The 16,588-nt window shown below is 49.5% G+C and overlaps 1 pseudogene; it reads right to left on the bottom strand.

Moving 5' to 3' along the window:
* Positions 1-4,475: 4,475 nt before the first annotated feature.
* Positions 4,476-16,202, bottom strand: LOC115835574 (annotated as a pseudogene).
* Between the last annotated feature and the right edge of the window lie 386 nt (positions 16,203-16,588).

The raw sequence follows: 16,588 nt of genomic DNA, 5'->3' as shown, positions 1-16,588 counted from the left end.
GACCAGAACACCTGACAGAATCACTTACAAACCTTTAAGGGCAGGCGTCAGGGCGGAAGCCATTAAGCTTCCCACCTTCACCCCAGCAAGTGAAGGCCGCAGCTTGGCTCCCCAAACTCCTGCCCCTTGTGCCACAGCAGAGCAGGGCCCCCATTTTTGCAGAGGTGGAAGTTGAGGCCCAGACATGGGATGGAACTTCTCCATGGTTGCAAAAGTAGTTCTGGTGGAGCAGAAAGGGCATGGCTTTACAAAGCCCACATGGCAGGGCTTTGAACGCCAGCTTCTGGGGTGTGTCCTCCTCGGTCAGCAAGAGCCACTGAAGGTTCCACAGGAGGGCTGACTTGGGCTGTCTGTGACATGGGGCGCCGGGGGAACTTTGGTGGTCTAGGATGTGCCCATAGAGGGTGGCCTCATGGTGCGGAGGCCACAAAATAGTGGGACACAGCACCCTAGAACCACAGGCCAGGATGGCTATGTGGCAGCATGGCCACCAGGTGGGGCCATCCACCCGTGTTTGCTCCGGGAGCCCAGGGCTGGGGTCCTGCCCCCCACATTATGGCCCCTCCTGCCAGGGCTGGGCCTGAGGGTTCCCTGGGGCCAGGGGAGGAAGCCCAGGAATGCCAGAAGGCTCTGTTTTCCGGGCATGTGAGTCCCACTGCAGCTCTGCCTGGTTATGCTGACAGAGGCCTGGTTTTATTTTATCACATGACTTAAAAAAAATCCCATAACTTCCTTGTCATAACTTTTTAAAATACTTTTCATAAAACATTTTTCTACTTTTTTCCACAACTTCTTTTGCCACAGCTTTTCCACAGCATTTTTTATCCCACAACTTTTTCATCCCACAACTTTTTTAAATTCCCATAACTCCTTTTTAGTTTATGTTCCTTTAATAAACACCCTTGCATAGTTACAATTTTGTAAAAATAAAACCGATTATCTCGGCCGGGCGCGGTGGCTCACACTTGTAATCCCAGCACTGTGGGAGGCTGAGGGGGGCGGATCACGAGGTCAGGAGATCGAGACCACGGTGAAACCCCGTCTCTACTAAAAAAAAATATACAAAAAATTAGCCGGGCGTGGTGGCGGACGCCTGTAGTCCCAGCTACTCGGAGAGGCTGAGGCAGGAGAATGGCATGAACCTGGGAGGTGGAGCTTGCAGTGAGCCGAGATTCAGCCACTGCACTCCAGCCTGGGTGAAAAAGTGAGACTCCGTCTCAAAAAAAAAAAAAAAAAAAAACCGATTATCTCATGCCAAGTGTGCCCAGCATTTGCACAGTCTCAATACTTTTAATACTATAGTTTTCAAGACACATAAAATTTTAAGGCAAAAACAGCACTTTGCAACAATTTAATAATTTATTACATTACAGTAGCAGCACAGTAGCAGTCAATAATGCCACTTTAGACAAAAGTCAGTATTTCCATTATACATTCTGTTTACAGGAATTCATAAATTGGTAAAAGTCATTCTAAGAAAACTTGGCAAATAAAGGTTTGGACTGGAATTGGCATCTCTCTCTACTTTTCCTTCCTCCAGTTTCTTTAAAACTACAGTATTCATATTTTGAAATGTTTTAACTTATTTCAAAACATTAATATAGCAGTAACATTTTTGAATAGTTATTTTAAAGTGACTGTAAGATAAAGTTTTAGAGAAAGTATTATGGATAGGGCTGAGTTACATTTTCACATTTTCTAAAAATCAGCTTTGGTTTTAGAACTGATTTTTTTCATTTCTGGAAAACCTATCAGGTTTAATCAGATACTTTAAAAATAATGACCATATATTGCAATCTTTAAGTAGGTATTTTGATTCTTTACTTCCTACAGAAATTCAACTTTATTCCGTTGAACTCACATTTTAAAATTCTATATTTCTGATGAACTCTAACCTTCTAATGTTGCCTTCTAAGCAAATCGAAAGCTGCCTTATACTGAATGAGGAAGAGAACAAATACTTGGCTGAATGAGGTATTGCAAAGGACCGCATGAGCTTTGAAGAAAGACTTAAGTTATTGTCACAGGATTTCCATTCTTTGTAGCTTTTTCTGAAACACAGGACAAAATACGTACACAAAGGGTGGTATTTCAGTTAACATAGTACATTTATTTTCCAGATTGACATCCAGCTTAAATATGCCAGTGTGTGATTTAATCCATAGGTACCTGATGAACACATTATTGTCAGATTGGTTACAGATGCTAAACGCTATCTGAAGGTCATTCCTAGTCATTTATCTTTATCAGGGTAAAAGTGAAGTGATTTGAACTATAAAAATTCCTTTGAAATAATTTATGAATGTATTAGGTAAACCCAGTTTCAGAATTATAAAGAAAAATTGTTAGACCAAATAAGGTGGCTCATTAACAGTGGTACAATTTCTAGCCCAAGGGTTTAAAATGGACTTAAAGTAACTGTCTTTCAAGTGAACTCAAATAATGCAAAAGTGGCAAGTTCACAAAATAGAAGGCAAGAACAGGACCTTAAGTCCATTTTAAACCCTCAGGCTAGAAATCGTACCACTGCTAATTAGCCACATTATTTGGTCTAACAGTTTTTCTTTATCATTCCGAAACTGGGTTTATCTAATACATTGATAAATTCACGCAATTTGGAAGAGTCGGTTGAAGTCACAATAACCCAATATTTGCACTCTTTCAGTGAATGAAGGCAAATCTGTTATTTCATCTGTAAAATCATATTATTGCTCTCCTATTAATGTCATATTTATAAAAGTATCATGAGGTTGTCAAATACTAAAAATGGAGATGGTCTAGTAACTAGAAATTCCACCCCAGAGATCACACATACATCTCTCCCTGCATCCTAATAATGTGACGTATTTTGGAACACAGACATTAGAACTTCAGGAAGTTTTAGCTGTTGATTCTTTCCCAAGCATCATAAAGTTATGATGTAGGCAATGTATGACTGAAATAACTCATCATGTATAAGCACATTAACATAAATATGGCACAAAATATGTCTCTAACTGAAACCGAGAGGTATAAAAATGTATTTCACTTTGTGAAGAACTCTGTGAGGAAATATAACTGTGATTGTTTAGACACTTTTCCTCATAATACTTTGACTTTCACAAACAGTAGATTGCACTGCGGCTTGTAAACATTTTAAGTTGCATAAACTTCACCTTGATTTTCATATGTAGTATAATACTGTCTACTAAAACTCCTTTTTGTTTCAACTAAGTACTGTCACATATGTTGGTTTATAATAATGGTTGTTATTATTTTTAAAGTGTTTTCCATTCAAAGAAAAGAAGTAAATTCCTATGTCAGAGTAACCAATGTGGTTGAAGAATAGGTATTAGCCAGAGAGGTCTAGATGGTAAAAACCAATCTTCTAGCCTCAAAGAAGCTCCATGAACATAGAGGAAGGCCAAGTGTCACACAGCTTTCCTTCACTCGAATTCATTCTTGACTAGAGACTGTATGCCTCTTCCAGGGACATTTAAGCTCTTAAAGGATTTCTTAGGATCTTTACTAAATACCTTAAGAAGAATGACAACCAGTGCTCTTTTGTGTACTGGGACATATATTCATGTGACTAAAACAGGTAACATGAACTCTGACTTTAAAATGTAGATATAAATGCTCTAAGCTAGAAAAGGTTTTCCACATCCACAGTCAATGATGGGAGCCTTTCATTCCTCAGAAATAATCCCTTTTTAGGTCATCGAGAAAGGGTACAACCGCTGCAGCTCATGATGCAATATCTTCATGAGCCCAGAGCCCATACAAATCCTAAGGGAGCCACCATAGTACAGCGCTCATTCTTGGCACCAGAACACATGAAACACACTCTATCCTACGCACACCTGCCAGAGCAGGCCACTTTCCTCTTCCGTGAGATTTAAAAAGCTCCCCAAAATGTTATTACTCCCATCCCCAATACACAGAAAATAGGAGAAAGGCTGTTTCCAGTTCTCAGCCTTTAAACAACTCTAAAGGTCAGTACTCACAGTGGCATATTACAAAGTAATAAACAGTGCTCACTTGAGGGCAAACCACATATTCAGCTAATGAAGAGCTCACTGTGGTTAGGATTCAATCAAACATAACAGCAGAACATAAGCACATTTTATCTGAATTCTGTAATGAATATACATGCTGCACTAACATTAAAAAAGCATGGCAGCCTATTCCAAATCAGCAAGAATAGTTTTGTGCAGATAGTGGGTCTTTGTGTGTTTGAACTCCCACCACCTAAGGGCAAACTCGATATGTGTACTAATGACCTACAATTCTCAAAAAAGAAAAATGCTAAAGGATGCCAGAGTGAACATCAGGGAAAGACCAACTCTCCCTTAACTTTTTACAAATAAATTTAAACTGTAAATTAGAAACACAAAAAATATGAGTGGCTCTAACATTCAAACGGAGTAAAAGAATTGTGTGGGAGATTAACCCCATCACTTTTTGTTGTTGTTTTTAAATTTCTTGACCAGCTCTTAGATGATGATGATGTTTATCTCCCTGTTCTTGGCTGCTCGGTAAAAGAATGGCATGCAGGGTTTGCTGGGCAAGCCTGGGTGCTTCTGGGTGTCCTGCATTACAGGAAGCAGCTGCGTGATCTTCTGTGCAGTGGGGTTGTCATGGGGAGAACACTCCCTGGCCGCTCCTGGTGCAGGCTCCATGCTGATGTCCAGGCTCACCTCATCAAAATCTTCAGAGAGAGGGAGGCGGGGGTCTGAGCACAGTGCCAGCCTCCCCTGCTCCTGCCTGCCCACCCCACCTGAGGGCTCTACTCAGCACTCTGCTCATTGGCAGCCCCAAGTTCCTGGGGGGCTGGGGCCCCTGGAGCGGGCTCATTAAGAGGGTTCTGGGCAGCGGTGAGGAATTTGTCATGCCCCTCGTTGTGGTCGCCTACAAGTGGCAACATCAGCTCCTACAGCTCCAGTAGATTCGCCTGAACGGAGGGGTGCTCAGCTGCCACTCCGGAGCCGGCACCAGCGCCCATGCCAACCCCCACCCCCACAAAGATGTTGCACACCCTACCTTCATTTCCTCCTCATTCTGGGCCAGAATGATGGCATCCTCCATCTCCTGGTGCGCGTGTTTGGCACTGCCCCCTGGCTCTCATGTATGGTGATGTACTCTCCTGAGAGAGGACACGGCTCAGACACTGGGGCCCCTCCAATGGCCCTGCGGCTCCCCCTGCCATGCCCTGGCCTCCCGCTCACTCATGCCATCTGTCGCTCCAGAGGGCTGGATGACTCCAAGCTCTAGTTTCTCCACCTGCTCCTTCCCATCCGCCTTCTCCTTCGGGGGGTCCATAAAGCTGCTCTGGAGCCGAAATAATGGGGTCACATCTCGGGAGTGACCTGTCCTGCGCCACCCCCACTTTTCTAAGCCCATGCCAGGACTCACTCACCTTCACCTTCTCCATGGCCTCCTTCAGGACCCAGTAGCTCTCCCCACACACAAACTCACCCCCAGTCCCTGGGGCCGGGGCCTCTGCCTCTGGCTCCTTCCAGGCCGAGGCCACCAGATGAGCCAGGTGCAGGCAGCACAGCCTTCGCACCTTCCGCTGCCCACATAGCCGTGCCTGCTCCTCCTGGGAACTGGCTCCAGCGGAGTTGAAAAATGCCACTTGAAGGCAAGGGGTGAGTATTCTTGTAGGGGCATACACAGAACAAATGGGGCAGGGAGGTGAAGCACAGCCCCTTCCCTTGGGGCCTCAGAGAGGGCACCTGTTGGTTACAGGTGAAATGGCGTCTGACCACTGGCTCCCAGAAGGGGTGAGGGTCCAGAGCAATTAGAAGGCGGGAAAACCAAGAGCATAAGGGGGTCTGGGAGGGACCACAGAGGAAGGCGGCAAAGTAGGAGCAGGGAAAGTCAGGCTCACCGTGGCCTCCCGGCTCTCCAGGTCCTCCGGGATGTTTGGCGTGGGCCGAGGCGCCTCCTCCTCCTCACCGTCCAGGTCTTCTCTATCTCCTGTGGGGAGGTGGCCAGAGGGGTCCTCAGACAACTCAGGTGGTACTGTGAGCCCACCACTGTCCCCACCCTTACTGTGTAACCCTGAGCCAGACCCTCCCCAAAGGGGAATGAGCTGCTGTTCTTTATTTTTCATTTTAAGAAACCAAGATCTTGCTACATTGCCCAGGCACAGTCCCACTACTTGTCAGTGCGGGAGTCCTGACCTGTTCCCTTTGTGATCTGGGCCAGTTCATTCATCCTTAGGCAACCTGGTGGCCCCCTGCTCCCAGGAGGTCACCATGTTGATGCTGAACTTAGTGCAGACACCCAGTTGGCATAATGACCAGCTGTTCTAAAGGTCTCTTCCAACTCCTCAATCCTATGCTGCTAACAGTGCCCCCTTCCTCCTGGGGCTCTCTCCTCTTCATCTGAGTGGTCTCCTGTACCTTCTCCAGGGAGAGCCATGAGGCTCAACTGGGTCTCCAGCTGCTGGTTCCGCTGGCTGGCAGCTTCTAGGCGCTCCTAAGGGGGCAGGAAACAGAATGAGAAGGCACGGAGGTTGCCACGTCATCCCCCTCGGGGGCCCGTCCTCAGCAACTCCCTCCCCTGGGTCCCCTGCAACTTTTGGCGGGCCATCTCAGCCACCGCTTTGCCCCAAGCTTCCTGCTGCTGCAGCTGGTCCATGAGCTGGGTGTGCAGCAGTAACTGCCTGTGCAGCGCCTCCTTCTCAGAGGTCAGCTGCTGATAGGTGGCCACCTACTGCTGCAGGTGACCCAGGTACTGGTCTCACTGCTGCTGCAGACTCTGAGACTCTTGGCTCTTCAGCTCCACCTGCAGGAAGGCCCTGGGCATGAGGGCACATGGTGGCTGGCTTCCAGATTCTGGGCCCATTAATAGGGTAGCCAGGGCACTGTGGGGCTCTGTCACCTGCTCCAGGCCTAAGAGACTTCCTCCCTTGCCTAGAACCCCATGCCTCCTTCCCCAGCCTCAAATCTCACATCCTTCTTCCCACCATTTGAACTGTAGGCCACAGACTGGTGGAAAAGCAGAGGGAGCCAACCACCATCTGCTAAGTGTGCTACATGCCTAATGCTTTCCATGTATTCTCTCATTCAATCCTCAGCGCCTCTGCAAGGAAAATGCTAACTTCCTTTTGAAGTTACAGAAACAGAGACTAAGAGTTGAACAGTAGTTGAATGGTGACCAGTGGAACCGAGGCTGGAATCCAGTTTGAATCTAAGGAGGCTTTTTTGTTTTGTTTTGTTTTGAGACAGTGTCACTCTGTGGCCCAGGCTGGAGTGCAGTGGTGCAATCTCAGCTCACTGCAACCTCCACCTCCGGGGCTGAAGCGATTCTCATGCTGCAGCCTCCTGAGTAGCTGGGATTACAGGCATGCGCCACCATGCCTGGCTAACTTTTTTGTTGTTTTAATTTTAGTAGAGATGAGGTTTCGCCATGTTGGCTAGGCTGGTCTCAAACCCTTGACCTCAAGTGATTCTCCTGCCTCAGCCTCCCAAAGTGCTGGGATTACAGGCACGAGCCACCGTGCCCGGCATAAGGAGCCTCTTATACCACCGTCTCTTCCCCTATGACTGGGGGGCTCCATGCCTCTAGCTGGGATGATGATGTCCAGATCTGGGAGGAGCCCAGGGCTACCCACCTCTAAAAGTCACAGGGCAGGAAGCAAGAAACATTCATAGGGCTGCCCTGGAGGGTGCTGGGGTCACCTGCCCCCCAGCTGGAGCTGCCTTTGGCCTGGCACCTCCCCTCCCAAGGCTGGTGCCCGCCTCCCAGCCCTTCTTGGATGGGGCAGAGGTTACCATCTTCTTCACCTCGCCTGGCTTCTCCTGCAACTCCTTTGCTTCCTGCTCAAATTGCAGTGCGCTCTTCTCGTTGTTCTGCACAGAGAGAAGCAATCAGTGGCCATCCGCTGCAGCTGGGGACCCCTGAACTTGGTGTCTGCCTCCCATGTCACCGGGAAGGGTGGAGGCAGGTTAGAAAAATCATCCCCTCTCCCCCACAGCCATCAGAGGAGGGCCTGATGAGCTCTGGCTCACAGGTGCCTTTAGAAGTACCATTTCACGTGAGGGCTACGCTGTCCCATTTTACAGGTGGGGAAACAAAGGCCTGGAGGGAGAGGGATGAGGGGAGGCTCCCCAGGTGGGGCAACCCACCAGATCCTCGAAGCCGCGCTGTGGCTCGGCCAGCTGCTTGTCGAGCCTGTGGTTCTGGGAGTGCGTGAGCCTCTCTTCCTGCTTTCGCAGCGTCCCCTCCTTTCGCAGCCTCCCCTCCTTCTTTCGCAGCCTCTCCTCCTCCTTTCGCAGCCTCTCCTCCTCCTTTTGCAGCCTCCCCTCCTCCTTTCGCAGCCTCCCCTCCTGCTTTCGCAGCGTCCCCTCCTCCTTTCGCAGCCTCCCCCTCCTCCTGCTTTCGCAGCCTCTCCTCCTCCTTTCGCAGCCTCCCCTCCTCCTTTTGCAGCCACCCCTCCTGCTTTCGCAGCCTCTGCTCCTGCTTTTGCAGCCTGTCACCCTTCTCCTGTAGCATCTCCTGCTGCTCCTGAAGCTTCTTGTTTGTCTCACACAGTCTCTCCCGCTCCCACAGCATCCGCTCCTCCTGCTCTCGGAGCCTCTGCTTTTGTTCCTTGCTCTGGAGACTCAAGGCCTGGTTGTTTTCCACCTGGGATTGGAGCTTTCCCTCCAGTACCTCCACTTCCTTCCTCAGCTGTTTGGCCTCATCTTGTAGCTGCTCCAACTCAGAGGTCCCTGCTGGGGGTGCCGGGGACTGGGGCTCAGCTGAGAAATGAAGCAGACAATAAGGGCCTCTGGATTCCCCACCCCCCCACCCTCCTCCAAAAAAAACCCTCCTCTTGATGCACAGCTCCTCTCAGGCTTCCCAAACTTGGCCTCACTGCTAATGATTCCTTGCACCCGATGGTAGCCAATTTCCAAGCCACTTTCACATAGAGAGCACTGTGGGTGGCTGACAACGGACACCCCTCCCTCTTTGCTGATGGGGACCCTGAGGCTATGGAGATGACAAAACTTGCTGTCTTCTGGCACAGACCTCTTTCCCTCTGCCTCAAAGCCCTTACATCCACCCACCTCCCTGGGGCATTCTAAGCCACCCCCACAGACCTCTGATGCCACTCCTGCTCCCAGGTCACACCAGCCCCATCTTACCCATCTGGTTTTGGAGTTGGGACAAGCTCCTCTCCAGCTCCTCTATTCGATGTATGTCACGTTTCTTCTCCTCCTTCAATGTAAGAGTCTGCCCAAAGCACAGGGGAAAGGGCCCTGGAGAGAGGGGCTGGTGGCTGGACAGGCTACCATCTCCATCTCTGCCATCTCCACAAAGCCCAGACCCATGACCACCTCTGGCTGTACTATTCCCATTTTACAGATGCCCAGAAAGATCCAGTGACCTATCTGAGATGGGGGGCTGAAGGGTCAGGTCTCACCTCCACTGACATTTTCCTCATCCTCTCCTGCCACCGGGCCCTCTCTGCTTTTATATGATAAGAATACTCGTTTCTCTCTAATTCCACTTGTTTAAGAGACTCTGTCATCTGCAAGAAATGGGCACAGAAGTTAGGAAGGGCTGTCACTGGTCCTCACCTGCTCCAGGCCACCTGGGGTCATCTTCCTTCCACATCCCTCCCTCTGCAAAGCCTCACCTGTGTCATGTGGGCGTTCAGCAGCGCCCCCTCCTTTAGGGTCTGCTTTAACCACCGCTGGAGGGCCGCTTCACTGTACCTCGAGGACTGGATGGTGAAGAGTGAGAAGTTTCGATCTGGAGAGCCCAGGCAGTGCCCCTTAAAAGGGCTAGGGCTAGGCTCAATATACAACTCGGTTAGTAAAGATCAAGGCATTTCCAAGCCCGTGGCCTGGTTATTAAAAGAACTCAGTAAAGTTGGAAGGGACAGGGAAAGAGATCGAATTTACAGCTGGCTAACAGAGGCCCAGAGAGATCAGATAATATTGCTATTGTTATTGCTGTTATTACTACCACTGTTTGAACTGTTATGGAGTGCTTCACCAGGTTCCATGCTAGCAATCCCATTTAATCCTCACAACCACCATATAAGACAGTAACTAGGATTACCTCTATTGTGTACATGAAAAACATGGAGTGTTCGAGGTGAAGGGCTTGCCTAAGATCACTTAGACAGAGCTGGGATTTGAACACCCAAGTCTATCTGCTTCTCTAAGCCCATTTTTCTTGCTGGGGGTGGGGGCACAGATAGGAAGGGGAAAATTAATCTTTTGTTCACTTTTTGAAAAGATGATACATTCGCATAGTCTAAAACTCAGAAGGTACAGAAGGGAAGTGTCTCCCAGGCACCCTGTTACTCTCTCCTGAGTTTTTTATGAATGCTTGCAGACATGTTTTATGTATCTCATCATAGCATGTACACACACACACACACACACACAATTTCCTCTCTCTACAGAAATGGTAACATACTAAAGGTACTCTTCTGTACCTTCGCAGTACAAGTACCAAATACCCCACCTAGGACTTGGCCAAGGCCACAGCCAGGTAAGGGCAGGGCAGGCACTTGGCCTCTGAGCTCTGCATCCAGCGCTCACTCCCCACAGTGCCCCCCAACTCACCCACAGCAGCTGACTCAGCCCCAGGCTGCCTCTAACAACCATACACAAAAGTAGTGAGAAATGACCATGCTGCCTTCTGGGCAGGACACTCCATCCTGCAGAAGGGACCTTTAGGCTCACTCCTCCATCTGGGAAGCCAGGCTGCCAGGGGATGGGGCAGCTGGTTGGACTCACCCTGTCCTCTTCCCGCTGCTGTGTAGACACAGCACAGAGAGCCCGCTCCAATTCTTGAATACGCTGTAAGGAGTATTGCAGGCGGCCAGCCAGATCCTTGGACTCTTCTGTAATGAGAGAGGTTGAGATGGGGCCCAAAGGACTCCCCCTAAAGACCTGTCAAAGTGCCAGGTTGAAGGATGATGGGATGCCCAGATTCCCACCTTCGAAGTGTCGGGCAGCACGTTTAGTATGGTAAAGGGCGGTCTTCAAGTCTTCCTTTTCCAACGTGAGGATGTTGATTGCCTGGAATTGAACGTTTGGGAGAAAAGCCAAGCAAGTGCTGAAAGAGAAGGAAAGAAACATTCTCCAGAGGACAGGAGAAAGACCCCACCCGCCACTCACCTCTAACTGCTCCGTTTGTGCTTCGTGTATTTCCTTGTTTGCTTTCTTTGCCTATAGGAAGACAGAGCTCTTACCACACGGAGGCAGAGATGGCACAGCAAGAGACACACCCCCGGAATGCCACCAATGCCCCAGGACAGGCCCACCCATGGGACCAGGCTATCAGGGATCCTGTGGGGATGGGGTGGAATCTGAGGGGTGAGCCTTCTTCCCCAGGCTGGGAGTGGGCGAGACGAGATTTGGCGCCTCTACATCTGAGTGCCCCCCAAACCCAGCAGTCATGTTGTGAGCAAAGAAATCACGTTACTTCTTCCAGCTGATGTTTCAGTTTTTTCTTCTTCTGTTTCTGTGGGGAGAGTCAAATTCAGGTGACTCAGGGTGGCCCCCTCAACTCTATTCCCCAGACCAGGAAGCGGTAGGCAGGGGTCAGGAATGGATTTTAAAGGCAATGTTCTCAGACCCAATGGCAAGAACTGGTCAACTCTCCTCAAGCTCCCAAAGACAGAGGATTTGTGTCTTTGTTGGCTTTTGCCCACGGCCACAGAACTCAAAGTCTGAATCTGGATTCTCTCGAAAGGACGGTAACATAAACCTCTAGAGACGGAGACTCAGAAAGACCCACCCTTCTGCCAGCTTGTGATTTAGAAAGGTGCCTTCATTCCACAAACAGTTACTGAGCACATACAGGACAATTATGGTTCTTCACAGCAGATATAGGATGGAAAAGGACAGACAGGAGCCCTTGGCCCTCAGGTTTCCATTCTAGAGGCCTTTAAATCTCGGACTTTCAGAGCTAACAGAGACCTTTGATGCTCTACCTCCTCCAGAAACACGAGCCCAAGGAGGAGAGGTGGCTTGTCCAGACTCAAAGAGGAAATTAGGGACGGAGTCAGGGCAGAAATATGGGGCCCCTGGCAACCAGTCAGGCTAGTGCTTCCCTGAGAGGTGACAACCCCAGGGCATGTGTGGCAATGATTGGAGTGGGGTGTCTGGAGTAGAGAGAGTTGGCAAAGAGGGCAGTGACAGAAGAGCCATGCTGCATGCTCCTTGCTCTGGGGTCCCTCCAGGTGAGGCCTGGGTGCTCCAGCTCCCCATGTGTCCTTGGCATCAGGGGCCCCCAACTCCTTTCTTCAGGGCCCCAAGAGGAACTAAAGCCCAGGATTGGCAGCGTGGAATCACGGGACCCCACTGGACTCTTACCAATGATTCTATGTTTTCATTTAGTTCATTGATTGTTGTGTAGCTTGACTGTAGGGCTACTTCCAGTTCTTGGTACCGGCTCTGAGGCACATGCAGAGAGGAGGAGTTGGAGAAGGATTGTGGGGAGAGGTAAAGAGAACCATCATTAGGGCTGGGGTGTGTGTGGGCTGTCAGGCTGTCTCAGCTGGCAGAGCCCCTGCTGTGAGAGGAGGTTGGAGGGCTGGCCTGCAGGGTCACTGCACCTTGGCCCAAGGCCTCTTACCTCCAGATCCTTCAGGGTAACAGATGATGTGGGAATTATAAAAATGAGAAATTCAAAAAAATTACATAGGAAACAGTTATGGATATAGAGAAAGTATAAAAACAGCAGGGGTCTGGGCATGGTGGCTCATGCTTGTAATCCCAGCACTTTAGGAGGGTGAGGCGGGTGGATCACTTGAGGTCAGGAGTTCAACACCAGCCTGGCCGACGTGGTGAAACCCGGTCTCTTCTAAAAACACAAAGATTAGCTGGGCGTGGCGGCAGTTGCCTGTAATCCCAGCTACTCAGGAGGCTAAGGCAAGAGAATCACTTGAACCTGGGAGGCAGAGGTTGTAGTGAGCTGAGATCACACCACTGCACTCCAGTCTGGGTGACAGAGTGAGAGTCTGTCTCAAAAAAAAAAAAAAAAAAAAAAAGCCCCAAACCCCACATGCCTGCTCTGTATGTTATTCCCAAATTACTTTTAAAATTTAAGGTCTCAAAGTTTCCAAGATGATAAAAGATACGGAGAAGGAAAAACCCCAATCAATCAAGCAGGTGAAGAGGCAGACATAAACAGGCTGAAGGTTAATGGCAGCAACATAAAACAAGGCAGAGGCCAAGTATCCCCCAAATCAGAGAAGCCTCAGGGGCTTACACAGCTGGAGACAGCAAGCCAGAGAGGGGTCTTGGCACTGCCTCACCTTCCACTTGTCCAATGGGGGAGCGCTACCCCATTGGAATGTTTAAGGTTGGACACCACCACCTTCAGAATGTCCTGAATCTACAGGAGGTGACAAGGGAAAAACAAGCGCAGGGGGAGAAAGACAAAAGTGGCTTAGAGAGAAGAAAGAAAATCAGGGTAGGGGGAAGATGTGGGTTCAGGAAAACAAAACGCTGAAGAAGAGCTGAGGAGATTAAAACCATGGCCTGTGCCATTCTTCCAAATGGCCACCTGCTGCCTTGCCAGGGGCAGGAACAAATAGATGGAAAATTCCCCTGAGTGATGCAGTCACAGAGTGGCATCACCTGACCAATGCAGCTCTTAATACGCTCACTGGACCCCTCTCCTCAGGCCCAGGACATGGGTGATGAATCTGGTAGAGCTCCAGACCTCCACCTCCATTAAAAAAAAACAGACTCCTGAGTAAGGGTTCACTTGAACTAAGGGGGCTCCAGCTAAAAAACAAGTTTGAAAGACACTGATCTTATCCAGTATCATCTTACAGAGGAGGAAACTGAGGCCCAGCGGAAGAAGTGATTTTTCTGTGGTCACCCAGCAAGCTGGTGGCAAGTTAGACCTTCTCTTGCTCCTAGTGCCTGGGGCTCTCCTCAACACACCCTGGGCCCCCTTCAGTGACTCCTATAGGTACAGCCTGATGGCAAGTGGCTGTACTCATTGGCCCAGCTTCCCCTTGAGACTGGGGATCAGGAAAATCAAACAGCAACGACCATTTCCTGAGTATCCTGGGTGTTTACAGCCGGCCATGTACTAGGGATTAACATAAAAACAACAACAATAAGGAATCTCATTTAAACTTCACAAATGGAAGTCAAACAATACTCCCCCGATTTTACAGATGTGAAAAGAGAGGCCCAAAGAGCTCAAGAAGTTTGCCGTAAATCAGATCCCTAGAAGAGGGAGAGGCAGGATTCAAACCCAGAATTCTTAATCAGTACCCAGCAATCCTAACAATTACCCTCCACTGCCCCTTGGGCCCCCTGTCCCCAGGAGCCAGGCCAGCCAAGACTCACATCCCCAGGTGAGTGCCAACCAAAACAAGTGGTTGTCTCAGGGCTACTGCCAGGTTTTTTCTTTTTCATCTTTGCTCGTGCCGGAACACCAGGGCTGTTCCTCTGCTGATATTCTTTTAGCTGTGGGAAAGAAGAGCAGTAATACTCATGAGAACTTCCAGCCTCTACAGCCACATCCTCCTTTATAGTTTTTGCAAAATACTCTTATACACCATCTGATTTAATGCCACCAACAACTGTACAAGGTGTTGTCACGATCACTTAGTGACTGAGAGGGATGGATATTATGGCTAAAAAAAAAGGGCGGGGGCAATAATGGAACTTAAACTCAGTCTTCTGACTCCAAGTTCTGGGGTTTTGCCACGAATCAGTAGCTGCCAGGGACCAAAACCAGAGGCAGAGGTAGAAAAGTAAACATTAAGTAGACAGGAACTGCACTCTGTGTGGGTTACAGTCATACATCCTCACATGTCTGTTAGTGTGAAGTGCACCAGTACCTCTCAAACTTTTATATCAATGTGTCCTCATGGCAGAAGGCAGCTTTTTTGTTAAATCTGGGAATTTATCAGAAAGAGGACAACTCAAGTCTCATTTCAGAGAGAAGTCTGGTATACTCTTAGAAACCTATGTGACTGTCATCCCTAAGTACATTAATGTTTTTTCTCAAGAGAATCAAGGGAAATGGATGCTTCAGAAAGATCTCCCACATTTATCCTCTGGCACCCAATGTACCCCAAGTTGAGATGATATGAGGAAGATTCAAGCTGTCAAGTTCAATTTCCCAAGATCTATTCCACAGAAGATGAGTAAATCTCACTCCAGCGACCACTGACTGAAGGACAGTCTGGTCCCAGAACCATGAAGAATTAGAATATGAGGTGGAGAACTCAGAAAAGAATGTTAAAGTCTCTCTGGAGAGTAGAAGCCTGGGAGAAAACCAAACCAAACCAAACCAGACCAAACCAAACTTGTTCTCCCATCGCCACCCAGAGATACTGTCAATGTTTTGAGCTCACGGGAGAAGTGTAGGCTTTTCACATTGTCCATGTCTATGTGAAGGGAGTAAGGCAGCCTGAAACCTCTTGCCCCAAGGTCCCATAGTCCCCATTCCCCTTCCAGCTGGAAATTTGTGCTGTGACCAGAGGAACCAGAAATGGCGTGAGAATGCTTAGGGGACTGGGTTGTAAGATCAAAGGCCGGTCTTGAAGCAGTAATGAGGGTTCCTGGGGGACTGTGACATCACTACATTCCACTCCTCCTGGGGGAGTGGGGGAAGAATATCAGTGTGATGGCTGAGTCACCGATTCACAATGGCAGGGGCGGATGTAGGGCTGGGACCCAGGTCCATGGAGACACCAGCCCAAAGAGCCCAGGGATGTCGGGCTTGGGTCAGCAGGAGGGGAGAGCGGAGTCTGCAGCAGGAAGCCCCAGGAGTCACCAGCCCAAAGTCACCCAGGGATGACTGGCGAGGGTGGGGCCTGGGGCTGGGGGACCCAGGTCCTTGGAGAGCCCAAAGAACTCAGGGAGGTCGGGCTTGGGGTGGCAGGATGTGAAGGCTGAGTATGGAGCAGGGAGCCCCAGAAGTCACTTGCCCAAAGTCACCCTGGGGTGATTGGTGAGGGCAGGGCCTGGGCTGCTTGCTGAAGGGGCGGGGCTGACTGACAAGACTTTGGTTGGGGGGAAGCACAGAGGCGCCAGGGTGGGGGTACCCAGCCCCGTGTGCCTCAGGAGTGGTATGGACTCTGGCAGTGGTCTTGCCATCAAAGGGAATCTGTGGCTGGGTTGGGGGGAGCCATGATCTGATGCGTTTTACCTCTTTCTTGGCTGCGGCCAGTTTACTCTGTTGAGTTTCTTCTAACATCATGGGGTGGGGAGGGGGCAGGGTTGGGGCCACATCAGCGAACACGTCCAGTCACCTACCAGGTAGCTGTGCGACTGAGCCAGAGGAGGCGTAACCAGGGCACCACTAGAATGCAGAATGGGGCGGGGCCTTAATGCTCCAAGCCCATTGGTCAATGAGAAAGATGAAAGGGAAAAGAGGCGTGGCCAGGCAGCAGTGTGTCCAGAGGAACCTGTGGCATCACAAGGAAAGCTGCCCAGGCAACTGCTGTCCCCATCCACTTGAGGAGAGGGGCGGGGCCTGCCTACTCCAGGAGAGGGGAGGGGCCGGCTTTTGCTTTAAAAGCTTTAAAACTTTAAAAATAAACTTTAAAAAATATATGTGCTTATACTTTATATATATGTGTATCAGTGTGCGTATGTGTACGTGTTCCACCAGAGCT

Source organism: Nomascus leucogenys, chromosome 6 (genome assembly GCF_006542625.1).
Source record: "Nomascus leucogenys isolate Asia chromosome 6, Asia_NLE_v1, whole genome shotgun sequence".
Taxonomy (NCBI): Eukaryota; Metazoa; Chordata; class Mammalia; order Primates; family Hylobatidae; genus Nomascus; species Nomascus leucogenys.
The sequence above is the reverse complement of the archived record's forward strand: the minus strand, read 5'-3'. Positions and strand labels throughout refer to the sequence as shown.